This window comes from Mustela nigripes, chromosome 4, assembly GCF_022355385.1.
Source record: "Mustela nigripes isolate SB6536 chromosome 4, MUSNIG.SB6536, whole genome shotgun sequence".
In the NCBI taxonomy this organism is placed as follows: Eukaryota; Metazoa; Chordata; class Mammalia; order Carnivora; family Mustelidae; genus Mustela; species Mustela nigripes.
This window is the reverse complement of record NC_081560.1, coordinates 53,793,398-53,809,018: the sequence shown is the minus strand read 5'-3', so window position 1 is coordinate 53,809,018 and position 15,621 is coordinate 53,793,398.

Here is a 15,621-nt window from a genome sequence, read left to right as displayed (position 1 = left end):
GTTTTTAAAGCTTTGGAAATTCTGTCCATCAGGTACAGTTGAGGCTCCTGGTTTGAGAGCCACCAGCAAGCAAACCCAGAGGGCTGGCTTGTCCCAAGTCATCCTGCTTGGGGACCTGCAGGGCTGACAACTGAGCCAAGGGCTACCCAGACCAAAGGATGCTAGAAGAAGGAGCCGTGAGTACAGTATTTGGATGGAGAACAGCTGTGTACCTTGTACACCCCATGTTGAGGTAAGTAGGACTTTAAATCTGGGAAAATTCAACTTTTTAGAATAGCCCCTTATCCTCCTGCTTGTTTAAAAAACGTGAGTGTTTTTCTTACTGCTTAGTATCCATTCTGCTGTAGCTACTGCCATGATAAACTCCTGGAGATGAGAAGTATATCTCTTTGGTGTTCTTTCTCAGAGTCTGGTAACACCTCGTCCCTGGGCAAAACCATTCTCCATAAAATCCTGTGTTCTGAAAACAAAGGCACCCAATGAAGAAGCGAAAACGAGTATGATTACAGAAATATGGGGATGTTTGGTTGATGCTTTTACTTTAAGGCATCTTTATTGATGAGTTATGAAGAGATATTAATCTCCCCCAAGCCCGCAAGACACAACCCAACACCAGAGTTCCACTTTACACATCATGTTACCATTAGCCTGACCGGCTCTAACCCATCAACAACCAGTGCAAGTGCATTTGCTTTATTTTAAGGTAGAATATTTATTTTGGATAATGGATTATTAAATAGATATGTATCATTTATCTCTGCAAGTCGTTTTATTGAGAATGATTTATAGCACATCAAGAGCCATTGCAAATGCATTTGCTCCCTTTTGAGGGCCACTCATTTTATTATGAATGGCTTACTGAGCAGGGAGAAGCCAATTGCAGACAACCTGCCTTCTCCGAGCAGGGATGGTTTACAACGGTTGTCTTATAAATGTTTTGCTATCACTTACAAAGCGTTTCTTGGCAAAACATTCGGAAGCCCAATTAATGTTCCAATTCCATAGGGCCATTCTGGGAGAGAGGGCATTCAGGAAAGTGACTCCAAAGTCTGGCTTCCTTTATTAAGTGGCCGTGGTGTCCTCAGATGTGATTCCATTGAGGGGACTTTGATTCCTCATCTGAAATGCCGGTGGAAAATAGACATTTATTTATTAGGATCAGGATAACATTACAGAAGTTTCATGGCTGAGAATGTGAAAAAAAGGAACCCCTCTAGCTGAGCTCTAACTTTTCTGTCATTGCTGCCCAAAGAAGTCATATTGTTTGCTGTTCAAGTACATGGTGGTTCATTGTGTGTGAAAATTACAGAAATGGGCGTCAAAGTCAACCTCGGTGATAATTATTTGGATTGTGTGTGTGTGTTTTTTTTTTTAATTTGACTATTAAGCATATCTCTAATACTCTAATGTACCTGGAGACAAAAAATACAGATACTTGGCTACAGTATAATACTGTCAGATTTTTAATTCCAGAAAAGGTAAACACTGCCAAGTTTTGAAGGTCTGCATCAAGGATACTGACATAATTTTCAAAGTCACAGGGTAATACTGCAGCACCTCCCCTCAACATAAAACCCAGGGGGCTGACACCAGCCCGTCTCTCCTTCATCTACCCCGTGCATAACAATGTTGCTACCAAGCCTTCCTGAATATTTGCTGTCCCACAGGCAGAAGTGGGTTTTGCAAATGAGGTAGGGGTGATGTATCTTACAGCTGATACTGTTTCACCTGTATTTAGTTCCACTGACATGGCAAGTCCTGTGGCCAATTGTCCTTATTATAGCCCCTGTGTATTTCTCCCCAGCGCTCTTGCACAGGGGGAAGACGTGAGCATGGAGCGTACTTCACTGCCAGGCTGAATGGCTCTGTAATGTAGCTTCAGTGTGGCATAAATTAAGCTGTCATTTTTTTGGCAGCAAGTGCAGAGAGGCGATTTTCCTGTACTGTAACATTTGAAACAACAATTTTCTGGCTCCAGTACTGACTGACAGTTCTGTGTGATACATTCTCAACGTGTGTGCTTCGGGGCTGCAGCTGGAAACTGCCTTCAGGGCAAGGTATTGTCTCTATTAGCAAATCCTGGCTGCTGAGCCCTAAGGCAGCCTTTCTCCAACTCCGGCCGCTACCACCCAGTCCAAGAGGCTGCCGATCTGGCCAGCAAAAATAGCACTGGAGATCCAGTGGCCTGAGCAAGGATTGGAAGCATGTTTCTCATATGCAAAATGGTATTTTATCATGAAAATCAGACTGCATGTTCCTGTGTGTTGGCTCTAACCTGGCAAAGCCTTTTTGGAATAGGGCGATTTCCCGATTTTTCCTGATCCTCCCCCCGACCCCGCCCCACCACCCCAGCCCAGAGCTGAGGGCTGGGCGGCCAGGCTGAGGTTTGGAGGGCAGGAAACACTGTGGGGTGCTCTGAGGGGCTTCCAGGCATGGACCCTGAGTGCTCCTACCAGCTGGTTTTCCAGGCTGCAGGTTATAGCTACAGTGCAAAAGCAGAATGTTGATAATGTTGATAAAGGTAATGAGGGGTGTCGGCAGGAGGGTCTCTGGAGGGACCACAGCAAACTGCTCTTTCTTTAAATGTCCTCTGTCCCCCTCCCTCCACCCCCACAGGTGACTATAAAGCAATTTGGGCACCACTACCTGCCAACTCTCCTGAATACACATAAAGGGCAGAAAAGGTTACCTTGAAAGCAGTCAAAATAAAACTGTAATCACATCAGTCAGGATGCAGCAGGAAGAAAGAAGTTATGTGAACGCTGAGCTTGGATGCAGAGCTATTGCTCATGTACTTGAAGCATGAGGTTGCTCCCCAGGTCACAGCAAAGGCTCTCAGCAGCTCAGTTAGGCAGGAGCACACCTACACGTATCCCCAGAGTGGGCCTTGACTGTGTTTGGGTGCTCTCCGAGAAAGAGTCCCTAGCCTCCCTGAGTTCGAACACTGAAGCTGTTGCTGAGTGACTTGTCCACAGTCAGCGGGGTCTTTCCTATTGAGAACTTAATGTGCTTCTGTTGGTTTCTGTTCTTATGTTTGGTGCTATCCTCAAGACGAGATCGAGAACATACCATAGCATTCCTCGTAAAATAACATTTAGAGGCTGGCTGTCTTCAGATTCAAATACCTTGTTTTCTACCATTTTCCCCAGGGGCTTTGTGACACAGTCATTTATTTGTCCAAACAGTAAATACACAATGTTTGCAACAGGTCAACTACTGTTCAAGGGATAAAGCACTAAATTACAGATTAAAATTAAAGCCCTTCATTTACGGCCTGAGAGATACTTTCCTCACCAGCTGCTTCCCACCACTGCCCAGGCTCACATCTGTGATGCTGGTTATATCTCTGTCCTGACTAGCTAGAGCCAGCCACATTTTCTCTCGCTTGTGGGTCATGGCTCAGGTGGCTTTATGTATGGGAAATGATCACCCCACCATCATCTCTTCCTGCTTCACTTCTAAGACAGAAAGACTTCCCTGGCCAAGTCCTGCAACCTTGTCACGTTTAGACATTTCCGCTTTCTGTTACTTGAGTATCTTGTGATATATCTCTCTGTTGAATTTTAATTGTCTTTAATCTGCCTATCTCTAAAGCTGTAATTTACATCTTTTTTTTTTAAGCAGAAAACTTTTTTAAAAAAATTTATTTGACAGAGATCGAGAGATCACAAGTAGGCAGAGATGCAGGTGGGGCAGGGGTGGGAAGCAGGCTCCCCGCTGAGGAGAGAGCCCAATGCAGGGCTCGATCCCAGGACCCTGAGATCATGACCTGAGCCGAAGGCAGAGGCTTAACCCACTGAGCCACCCAGGGGCCCATATATCTTTTTTTTTTTTTTAATCTACTTATTTTGAAAGAGAGAAAGAGCATGAATGGGGGGCAGAGGGAGAAGGAGAAGCAAACTCTCCAGCAGGGAGCCTGATGTGGGGCTTGATCCTGGGACCCCTGGATCATGACCTGAGCCAAAGGCAGATGCTTAACTGACTGAGCCACCCAGGCTCCCCTGCAATTTATATTTTTTCTATGGGGACTGTACTTTATCCTGTAACCCTGCCCTAATGCCTGGTACATAAGAGGTATTTAATAAATATTTCAGTAAATGTTATATATACTTATGGTTATTATTCTCAAGATATATCCACAAATCATAAACCACAATTATAGAAAAACAATTCTTTGATAATGGCCCACTTTTTTTCCCCTTGGGGGGAAAATACTATATAGGTAATTCATGTTATATTTCTTTGTATCATATCCTATCAAAATTCATCTTTTAACCATGGCATCATGTTCCTATATTGCTGACCCATGTGCGGCCTGCGGTCAACTAGCTTCAAAAGATCTTCCTGCGGCACAGAATATTCGACCATGTCTAGAGCTCATTTCTGCAATTTGCTCAGCTGTGATCATTCACATTGAATTTTCATTCTGCTTATTCTAAGCCATATTACAAGCTTATCAAAACCATTTTAAATTCTCAGGTTAGATTTGAAGATTACCTCTGCCCATGGCAGTGTAAGACAAGGACAATATATATATTAACAGAAGGTCTAAGCCCCAAACTGATAGATACTCCTCAGGTTCTTTTTGTTTTGTTTTGTTTTAAGATTTTATTTAATTATTTGACAGACAGAGATCACAAGTAGGCAGAGAGGCATGCAGAGAGAGAGGGGGAGAGCAGGCTCCCCGCTGAGCAGAGAGCCCGATGTAGGGCTCAATCCCAGGACCCTGAGATCACGACCCAAGCCGAAGGCAGAGTCATAACCCACTGAGCTGCCCAGACACCCCTACTCCTCAGGTTCTGAATGGGAAAATAGTCTCTGCTGATTTGCCACTTTCTTCATATCCTCCTCCCCATAACCATCTTCATAAAATTTATTAATTATATACCTACTCTATGTCTCTAAATCAAGTTCTGTAGTAACTTATTAACTGATTTCCCATTATATTTTTCCTCAAAAAGTTTATAAAACTTTCACATAAGAAAACAAAAATGAAATATGAGGGTGCACACGACAAGTGCCAGCAAGCATTCTCTAAATATCTCCTTCAGGCAACGTTACTTCAACCTACACCTTGAACTTTGTTTTTGTTTTTGTTGTTAAAGATTTATTTATTTATTTGAGAGAGAGAAAGAGAATGGAAGGAGGGACAGAAGAAGAAGGAGAGAAGCAACCTCTCCACTGAGCCCAGAGCCTGATGCAGGGCTTGATCCCAGCACCCTGAGATCATGACCAGAGCTGAAATCAAGAATCAGGTGTCTAACTGACTGAGACACCAGGTGCCCCAGACCTTGGTTTTAAGAGAATTCTAATCAGTGATGAGGAAGAGAAAGGCTATCTCCTCGGGGGAGGAGATGGCATGAGCAAAGCTTCAGAAGTAGGATGTGTCCTTCCCATGTCCATAGCAGCATTATCTACACCAGCCAAAATGTGGAAATAACCCAAGTGTCCATTGACAGATGAATTGATAAACAAAAGATGTCATATACATACAATGGAATATCACTCAGCCTTAAAAAGAAAGGCCATTCTGGCACGTGCTACAATATGGATGAATCTTGATATCATCATGCTAATGAGCCAGTCTAAAAGAACAAAATACTGTATGATTCCACTTGTATGAAGTACCTAGAGACAAATTTATAGAGACAGAAAGGAGGATGGCGGTTGCCAGGGGCTGAGGACAGGAGGGAATGATGCGGTTATTATTTAATCGCTACAGAGTTTCAGTTTTGCAAGATGGAAAGAGTTCTGGAAATGAGTGGTGGTGTTGGTTGCACAACAATGTGAATATGCTTAGCGCCACTGAACTGTACACTTAAAAATGGTGAAATGGTAAGCTATGTTGTGTGTATTTTGGCACAATTTTTTAAATTAAAGTTCAGTGTTAGAAAAGTGGGATTTTGAGAAAAATGAATAATAGTTTTGACTGAAATGTAACCAAATGTAAAAGTGGTTGAAGGCAAATTTAGAAAGAAAAGTTCACAGACTAGGTCACAGAAAGTCTTCAGTGAACACAGGATTTGTTGAAGAATCACCAAAGGCTTTTGGAGCAGGGGACGGATGTCGCCAAAACTAGGCTTCTGGAAGTTTGGACTGGTATTGCTGTGTAGGTTGGCTTGGGAATCCTGAAGGTGAAGGTGGGAGCCCAATATGACTACATGTCATTACTTGAAGAGTGACATTATAAGCCCAAAAGGAGGGTGATGAAGAGGACATGCAAAGGCTATACGGGATTGGTGAAGAGCTGAGATTGGCTGACTGGGGGAGTAGAACAGAGTAAATGGGAATTAGAGGTAGTTCAAAGAATGTGCTTGAGAGATGTAAAAACTAAAAGTATGATGCAAAATGTTAATATTAACAGTTCGTTTGTTTGATGAATTCAGTCCAAGACATTGAGAAGATGGTGAATTACACAAAGGAAGATACCCATCAGGCCGTGAGTGCTCAACAAAAGATCAGGGCTTGAGATAAATATCCAAGAGTCATCTCCTAAGGAGTGGGAAATGGCCTATACGTGAGAGAGAAGAGGAGAGGAAACAGTATTATCGAATGCCCTCCACCACACCAGGTCCTTAGGGAGGAACTTTCTAGAACATAGCACAAACCTATGCATTAGATGGTAATAACCTCATTTAGAAAGGTGGAAACTGAGACATGGGAAGATTCATTAGATTGCCCACTTCCATGGGCAAATAATAAGCCGCAGGACCAAAGAGCAGGCACAATGGACTGACTCCAGAGCCCGTCCTCCTTCTGCACTATCCTGTGCCACCTGTCTCGGAAGACATGATTTCTAGTGCTGGCTGTCTGAGGAAAGATCTAGAACCAGCAACAGAGGGTAAGGAGAGAGTATAAACAACAGAAGGTACAGGTAAGGCAGCTCTACAATTAGGAAAGAGAGTGAAGAGAGAGACAGGAAGGCAGAGATATGTGGCAATCAGAGATGTGGGAAGAGGGTCAAGGTAGCATTGCTTCCTGAAGTCATGAGAGAAGCACGTCAGTGAGATGCAGGTTACAGGGTCTAGTGGTTGACTGGGCCAGAGTACGGAAGGCTGATGTTATTAGACCATTGGGTCTGGCCATGGTGGGGCCAGATTTTAAGAATTTTGGAAGAGAGCGAATGGTCAGAAAATAGAAATCGCATCACTTCCTTGAAAATTTTGACTGCAAATTATAGTTCACCTACTTTTATGATTAAGTTTTGGAAGGTGGGGTGCCTGGGTGGCTCAGTCAGTTAAGCGGCTACCTTCAGCTCAGGTCATGATCCCAGGGTCCTGGGACCAAGTCCTGCATCGGGCTCTCTGCTCAGTGGGGAGCCTGCTTCTCCTCTCCCTCTCCTTTCTCAACAGATGGACTATATCGTCAGTCCCTTTTTACAGGTGGTAAGATTAAAGCAGAGAATGCTGAAACATGCTGAAGACATTATTAGTCAGAATGTAGTAAAGATGAACAGTCTGAGGCCAGAGCCCAATTGTCAACCAGAGACAAGGCCATCCTGCATCTTCATTACTCATCATCTTGTTCTGAACAAAATACATATCCAAACACCAACGTCACTTAAGGTTTTTGAAACCAACTTGACTTACTTCCATTTTGACCTTCAAAAAGACCTGGGAGCCATGAATCCTATACTGGGAATTCTCTAAATCTGGGAATTCTCTAAATCCTTGCTCCTCAGTGCATGGTCTTCACGCTGGCAGCATCGGTATCCCCTGGGAGATTTAGAAATCAGGAGCTCAGGCCTCTCCGCAGACCTACTAACTCAGAATCTGCATTTTTACAAGATCCTCTGCGATTCACATACATGCTGAAATTTGAGTAGCACGCATCTAACGCTCTCTCTAATCCCCTCCAGCTCTGGTGTTCCTTAATTCCCTCCATTTTCTCTCCTGTCTCAGCACGCTGACCTGCCCAGCCATTGGTCCTGCAGGATTCACCCAGGATTATTTATTTGCCACCTAATATCTCATGCTCTATTATCAACTGAGGAAGTGAAGTCATGTCCATTAAATAAATGTGACCTCTATTGATTTTTGCAGCCCTCCCGTTCTGAACTTGACTAAATATTGTATCTTTCACTAATAATGTGACACACATGTGTCCATTGGCAAAAGGCTATCTTATTTATCCCATTCCTTGAGGTCCTGACCAACATATATGGAGATGGCTTCTGTCACTTTCCTTCAGATATTTTGACACTTTCTCATACCTTTATTGCCTGCTTACAGAATTACTGCAGATTCCCTCCCAACTGTTCCCTCTGCAAACTTCTGTCAGGGGGGTTTACTGTGCTCAAATGGATGCTGCCCATCAGACAGTGTCGCTTGCTCCAACGCTCACTCTCTTCAGCCTCTTCTAAAGAGATCGGCTTTTCTTTGTAAGAAGATTTCCAGTGTAAGATACAGTTAGGACTTGTGCCACTGAGAGGTGATGTCTTGCTGCCCTTCTGCTGGAACATAAGGCCCCATGTCAGGGAGCTGTGAGTCAGGGAGCAGAACGGAGTGGAATGTGTGAGACAGACTCTCTCCCCACTTGCTCTTAAAGTGAATCCAAAAGACATGGCCATTTGGTGACTGTGCCTGTTACTCAAAGGTTTCCAGGCTGTGTTAGGGTGTTTTATGAACTAGCTCGGCACATTTATTATATCCACACTGAGTTGCATCATTATAATTAAGTGCCTGTCACAATTTCCATTACATACCTCTATTTTAAGGGACCGAACACACAGCCATAAAATTTACTTTTGACTGAAACTTGGCATGCCTGAATCCAACGCCTAGTCACGCTTTTCATAAAAAGCATAAAATTATATTGTTTCCCAAATACTAGTTTCCTCATAATACTTTTATGTTTAAAAGAACAAAGAGGCTACTTCTCCACCTCAATAAAGTCATCAATTGTTTTTAAAATTTAAAACACAGATATGATACACTGGAACAAAAGTACGCTATAGGGCATAAGAAATCTCTTCACATGACTGATTTATAAACTTGATGCTGCATTTTCAAGAATTAGCCGTAATGATTACATTAGATGCCATAAATTATGTGCTAGTATAATTGTATATAAATAGCCTAAAGAATCATGTATTACAGCATATTTGGGGTAATAATGTCCAGCAACCTGCCATATATATGGCTTTTTCTCAGTTGTGCTTGGAATGGGGAGGGTGTGGGGGAGAGAGATAGAGACAGGGTTAGAGAGAATATGAACATGTCGGCTAGTATCCAAAATCTATAAAGAGCTTATCAACTCAGCACCCAAAAAACAAAAACCCAGTCAAGAAATGGGCAGAAAACATGAACAGATATTTCTCCAAAAAGAGGATATGAACATGTCACTTTTGTAGCTGCATTTCCAGGTGGGTAAATATAACAAAATCTGAATATGAAGAAAACTCACCAGGAACCCCATATATAGACAGAAATATTCCTCAGGATAAAGTACTGTGGCAGAATGAATAACAGTTTCCTGATGATGTCCATATCCGAATCCCTGGAACTGTGGATATGTTACCTTATAGGGCTAAAAGGACTTGGCAGGTGTGATTAAATGAAGGATCTCGAGATGGGGGAGATTTTCCTAGATTATTTGATAGAGCCAGTGTAATCACAGAGGTCCTTAACAGAGTGAGGCAGGAAGGTCTGGGGTCCGAGAAGGTGATGAGACTGAAGCAGAGACCAGAGTGATGTGGAATTATGAGCTGAGGGATGCGGACAGCTTCCGGAAGCTGGAGAAGGCAGGCAGACGGATTCTCCCTTACAGGGTCCAGAAAGGAAACAGCTCTGCCGACACTTGGATTTTAAAACCTCCAACCTCAGGCAGGATGAGAACACATTTACGTTGCTTTAAACCTCTCAGTTTGTGGTCATTTGTTAACAGCAGCAATGGGAAACTAATACAAACTAATACTGTAGGAAATTAAAAATGTGGAGGAGTACAGATCAAGTCCCTTCTTTCTTAAAAATTTTAAGAGCTGCCAATGTCTTTCAGAGACAAAAAAAAAAAAAAAAAAAGAAGGAAAGGAAGGAAGGGAAAGAAAGAGAGAGAGAGAGAAAGGAAGGAAGAAAGAGGGAGAAAGAGAGAAATAAAGGAAGGAAGGAAGGAAGGAAGAGTGGGAGACAGAGAGGGAAAAGGAAAAGAAAGAAAGAAAGAAAGAAAGAAAGAAAGAAAGAAAGAAAGAAGAAAAGAAATGTTTAGGGGAAAGCTATTTTATTAAAAAGTTTTGACTATTTTTATTTCCCAATGATTACCCTGTTAGAGGTTCCATTGTTGTTCCCAGTAAAACAAATTTAACTGCTCCCGCACAGGACTGGGCTGACACAGGTCTAGTAATGCCTGTGGTCTCCCCGCGGAGGAACGGAGGCTGGTTTGCACATCACGCTGCTGGGCTGTTCAGGGTGACTTATTGCTGAATGCAGACTCCTTCGTTGGCTGGGAGGATATCGGAAGCATTTTTTAAAGTAATCAGTTGGAAGGTTTGGGCTTCACACTCGTGTGAAACCACGATTTGTGCTCTCCTCCACCTTTTAAGTAAGCTGTTTCTGGGAAAGCACATATGGTTAAGTCCATTTTTTTCAATGCTACCTTCCTCACAGGAGCATATCAGACCCAGAAGTCAAATCCCTGTAACTCTCTTACCTGTGTGAGAGAAAGAGAGACAGGAGTGGACAGAACACTAGTGCTCAGGCTGTCCTGGGTATAAGATCTTGGCACATTCTGCACCCCCCCCATATTTTTAATTGGATAATGTTGACAAACAATAAAGTGGATGTTCAACAGCACAGAGACGAACACATTATAAAAGTGAGGAGTCTCCACATTACCCTGAGGTATCGTAGGCCCCCCAAACCACCTCTCCAACTTTGCCTATTGCACTGGCAATGATATCAAAGAGTAAAGGGAATTATATCCCTGCACAACCCAAACCTTTGTGACCCAGCAGCAGAAGGGAAGCATTCCCACCAGCACTGGTGTCCCGTGGAGCGTTCCAGAGCTTCTGGAGGGCTGGAACAATTATTCTGCGTGTCCCTCCCTTAAGTCTGCCACCTAAGCCACACACAGTAATGGAGGGCCACATAACAGAATATGTGGGTCAGCAAATAACGTCCCCTCCACAGACAAAAACAAAAATAAGACAAAACACACCATAATTTAAAAAGGAGACCTGCCATTTTTATGGCTTTGTAGTATATTTTTAAACTCTGTAAGTAACCAAATGGGACTGAACCACTCTTTCAAACCATAATGGGGCCATTAGATTATTTTTATCTGGCTTTACACTAAGTGGATCCCTATGTTACTGAAAAAGAGCTGAAAATTGACCTAAATTTAGACGGGGGCCCTGTATTTGAAAACCCTTGGCACCATTTGCACATTATGTGTGGTTCTTATCCCTTTTGGTCTTATTATAGAGTTATTTATGCATCTGTCTAATCTCTGTTCCTAGATCGTGAGCATCTAGAATCTCGGTCCAATTCAGTACCTAGTCATTGCACAAAAAGCACTTACTGGAAGGAAGTGCAAAGGGGGGAAAGGAAGAGGGAGGGAAGTAAGCTAGGTCCTTCCACTTGTCTTACATATTTCCACAGTAAAATATAAAATAGGAAATGCACTTGACATTTGGGCTGCCAGGGCCAGCACTCCTGGCCTTTCTGTTTCTAGCTTCCTGAGTCACCAGAAGGTTTGTACCAGATGAGGCTAAAGGAGACAATGCTGAGTTTCTGGTTTCACTAATCATTCTGATGGATGCTGAGGGCTTCTCCACCCCACAGGTTCAGAAATATCTCTCCATGTCTGCCCCCACTGGATGAAGCTAGGAGAGACCATGAGGCCAATCTGCCATACTTCCATGGGGCTCCTGTGAGTAATCAATCTGAAAGCCTGAATATCAAACTTGTTTTCTCCTACCTGGTAACTGTAGGACTTCAGCTCCTGGACTGTGGGGGAAGGTGGAGGACTATCCCTACTCAACAGTCTCTGAGGCTCCCTTCTATGTACTTGTGAATCAGACTGAGCCAGTGCTCCTTGGAGCCAAGTCTCCTCTTTGGGAACCTGAACCTTCTGGAGGGCAGTTCTCTAGAGCCACCTCTACCCTCAGCTCCTCCCTGGTCATAGTTCCATGCTGTGCAGTGGTCACTCAGCAAAGTTTCTGCTGTTTCCAGAGAGCTCTTTTATCCTCTGTGCAACCCGAAGCCAACAGCTAGTTTTGCTGAAGCAGGTCAGAGACTGAGGTTTGGCAAGAGGAGCAAGCTGATTCCACAGCCCTTGTCTCTAGTTACGTCTTCTTCAACTTTCAGTGGACGTCTCTGGGTCTCTGGGTTCTACAAAGCCAGGGGTAGTGGCCCCTGTCCTCATTTAGACACCCCCTCTGCACCATTCCTTACTCTGGAAGGCAGAGTGTTAATGGCAAAATTCGATACAAGTTTCATTTCAAGTGCTAAGTTGTGGTGGTTGCCTAACAAAGGTGTAGCTGGCCCCATGCTTTCCCTTTCCCTTTTGTTTGATGGTCGACCTGGAGTTTCCAGTTTCTCCTCCAAGAATTTTTCCCAGATTGACCTGAACTATTTGAGAGGGAGAAAATACCATTTGCCTCTTTCACCCCTCCTAGAAAGCCATAAGACTTAATTCTCGGCCATGCCATGGCCCACCACGAAACTACTCTCCATGAAAACAAAATGGTAGCAGGCCTATCTCACTAAGTCTCAGCATTTTATCTTTTGGGGTGGGGAGGGGCTTCCTCTAATCACAGTGGCCTTTAATTGCATGGGGCCACGCCCTGAGGGACAGAATGGCCAGCTGTTCTCCTCACTGAAAGATGGGCAGGAATTTTGAGACTCTTTCCAACAGCTTGTAATTCTCTCTTGGGTCACTGAAAGTGGCCTCCTGCTCCCCAAGGAAGTGGGAAGCCTGTCTCAAAGCAGGTTACTGAGGATAGTAGTGGAACCTATTTGAGATTGGCCAGATCTGCAGAACATCTTGTTTTAGAGCCCTTTCTGAAAAGAGGTTTCTAACCACCGCACCTGGGAAACTTGCCTGCTTGCCTACAGCAGGTGTTAGGACGGCACTGGCAAAGCTGGGACACCTCTGAACACCAGATTAGTCTTCCTGAGACACCTGCACAGGCCAGGCTTGCCTCCTACCACCTTCTCCTTGTCCTTTCTGAGGCCGGCCACATTGGCCCTTCCACTGGACCTGTACCAGACGTCTTACCCATGCCTTCCTCTTTCCATTTATCGAACTGCTTCCTCACCATCTCACCCTGTTTGTGGACACAATTCGGGGCCAAGGACATGCTTAAGCTTAAGGTAGAGGGGGGCTGTTACTACAGATGAGGGTGCTAGCCATGCCGGCCACCAGCCACTTCATCTTCTGCCAGGAAAAAGTTCCCTCTTTTAGAAATTGTCTAACATGGGACGCCGGGGTGGCTCAATCTTTAAGTGTCTGCCTTTGGCTCAGGTCATGATCCTGGGGTCCTGGGGTGGAGCCCTGCACTGGGCTCCCTGCTCAGTGCAGAATCTGCTTCTCCCTCTCCCACTCCCCCTGCTTGTGTTCCCTCTCTCACTATACCTCTCTGTCAAATAAATAAATACAATCTTAAAAAAAAAAAAAATTCTACCCATATTAGAGGAATGACGGCTCACTTTCTAGGGACTGCTCCCCTTTCCTTGTATCTTCCTAGGGTCAGAAGGAAAACTGACATTCTCAGCAAGCTCTAGAAGACAGCACTCATATTTCCTTCTCTCCTCAACATGGTGACAAGAGCTATCCATGCCTGAGGAGGAGTTTGAACAAACACATCAACAAGCTCTAATTCCCTAGAGTAGAATAGTTACTCCGTGGTACAGAAGGACATGATCCAGGATTCAAATAATCCCAGAGGAACCCCACAATATGTACCTCAAACAACCCTGGGCCTCCCAGTGAATGCTCTCCAGTGTGGTCTCACCGTGACTGAATCACAGATGTCACTAGATCCTTAGTCCACATCTAGGTTATTTAAAAAACCTTTATCCAGTACACCCTCCATATCTCCTCCTCCTCCCTGCAAGGTTGTTTTTGTTTTGTTTTGTTTTGGCGGGGGGGGGGTTGTTTTGAAATTCTGAAGAGAATTTTGCATTTATGATCCTACTGTCATCTTATCATCCCTTCCCAGCACCACAGGCCTCAGAGCCATTCCCTCTGGAGCCAGAGCTCTGCCACAGATAAGCCACAGCTAGCTGCCGCCACTGCCACGGCTAACCGGAAGCCCACCCAGCCTGGTCCTCCACTCTGTGATTTCAAGACCACACCCTGCCTCCTGGCCGCTTGCTTTAGTCTCAAGGGTAGATTGCTGAAGGCAGCCTTGCCTCCATGGTACCTTATGAGGGGACTCGCCATTTCCCTTTGTGTGTCATACTCTGCTCTGAGGGGCTGGCGGCAAGGTGGCCCAGCACCCGGCGGTGTTGGGGAGTGTGAACAGGCTTCTTCCCATTTACGTGTAAGCTACGACAGTAATTGTAAGAGCTAACATGTCTTGCAGGCTCACCACAGGTCGCTCTGAGCACCATGCCGTACATTCACTCATTTCTCTGCCACAGAGACTCTGAGGTAACCGCCATCACTAGCACCACCACGTTGCAGAGAAAACTGAAGTGTAGACGGGCGAAGATTAGCTGGAGGTTGGCAAGGGGGGAAAGCCAGGTTTGGAACCCGGGTCATCGGGCTGTGAGGCTCAGGGCTCTGCCCTTCTGCCTCCCTTGACCCACATGCCAACGGGTTGGAGTATAGGTTTCAGTGAAACCTGTTATGCTCCCTTCCAGAACCACGTTCTCCTCTGAGGAATACAAAGACAGGTCAGAACCCAGTTTTCATACCTGCTCTCTTTTTCCTTTGTTTTCTTTAAGTGCCTCGGAATCCTTTGCCATTTGGCTTAGTTTTCTCTTCCCCGCTCACCACCTTCCTCCACGTCAGAAGACGTGCCTACTTTCTAGAACCTCAAACATAGACGTGGCTTGAGAACTTTTCTGAAAGGCCCTGATTTCTTTTGGCAAATTAGGCGGAGGGAGGAAAATGACTTCCACCCCGGCCAGCCAGGACCTCTCTCATCAAAATAGGGATGGCTTCATGACTATTTCCCAAGAGCGGACGGCAAATCTTTTTTTTTTTTTTTTAAGATTTTATTTATTTGACACAGAGAGAGACCGTGAGAGAGGGAACACAAGTAGGGGGAGTGGGAAAGGGAGAAGCAGGCCTCCCACGGAACAGGAAGCCCAATGTGGGGCTTGATCCCAGGACCCTGGAATCCTGACCTGAGCCAAAGGCAGACACTTAATGACTGAGCCACCCGGGTGCCCCGCAGATGACAAATCTTTAAAGTCAAATTTCAGATAAGGATTTGTCAGAGTCTGTACTGAAAGACCCGCGGATCCCCTTACCCAAGAATCCAACACTGCCACTGGATGCAAACAGCAAGAGGTTTATTGTCACGCAGGTACCGGCGGGTGGTCGGCAGCTCCAGCTAACCGAGCACACCGACCGGAGTGAAGCAGGGTCTTTTATAGGAAGGTACAAACAAGTTTTGGGTGGGGCGCAACTGATTGGTGGACAGTTTGAACTTTTGAAAAAGGCATACTTGGG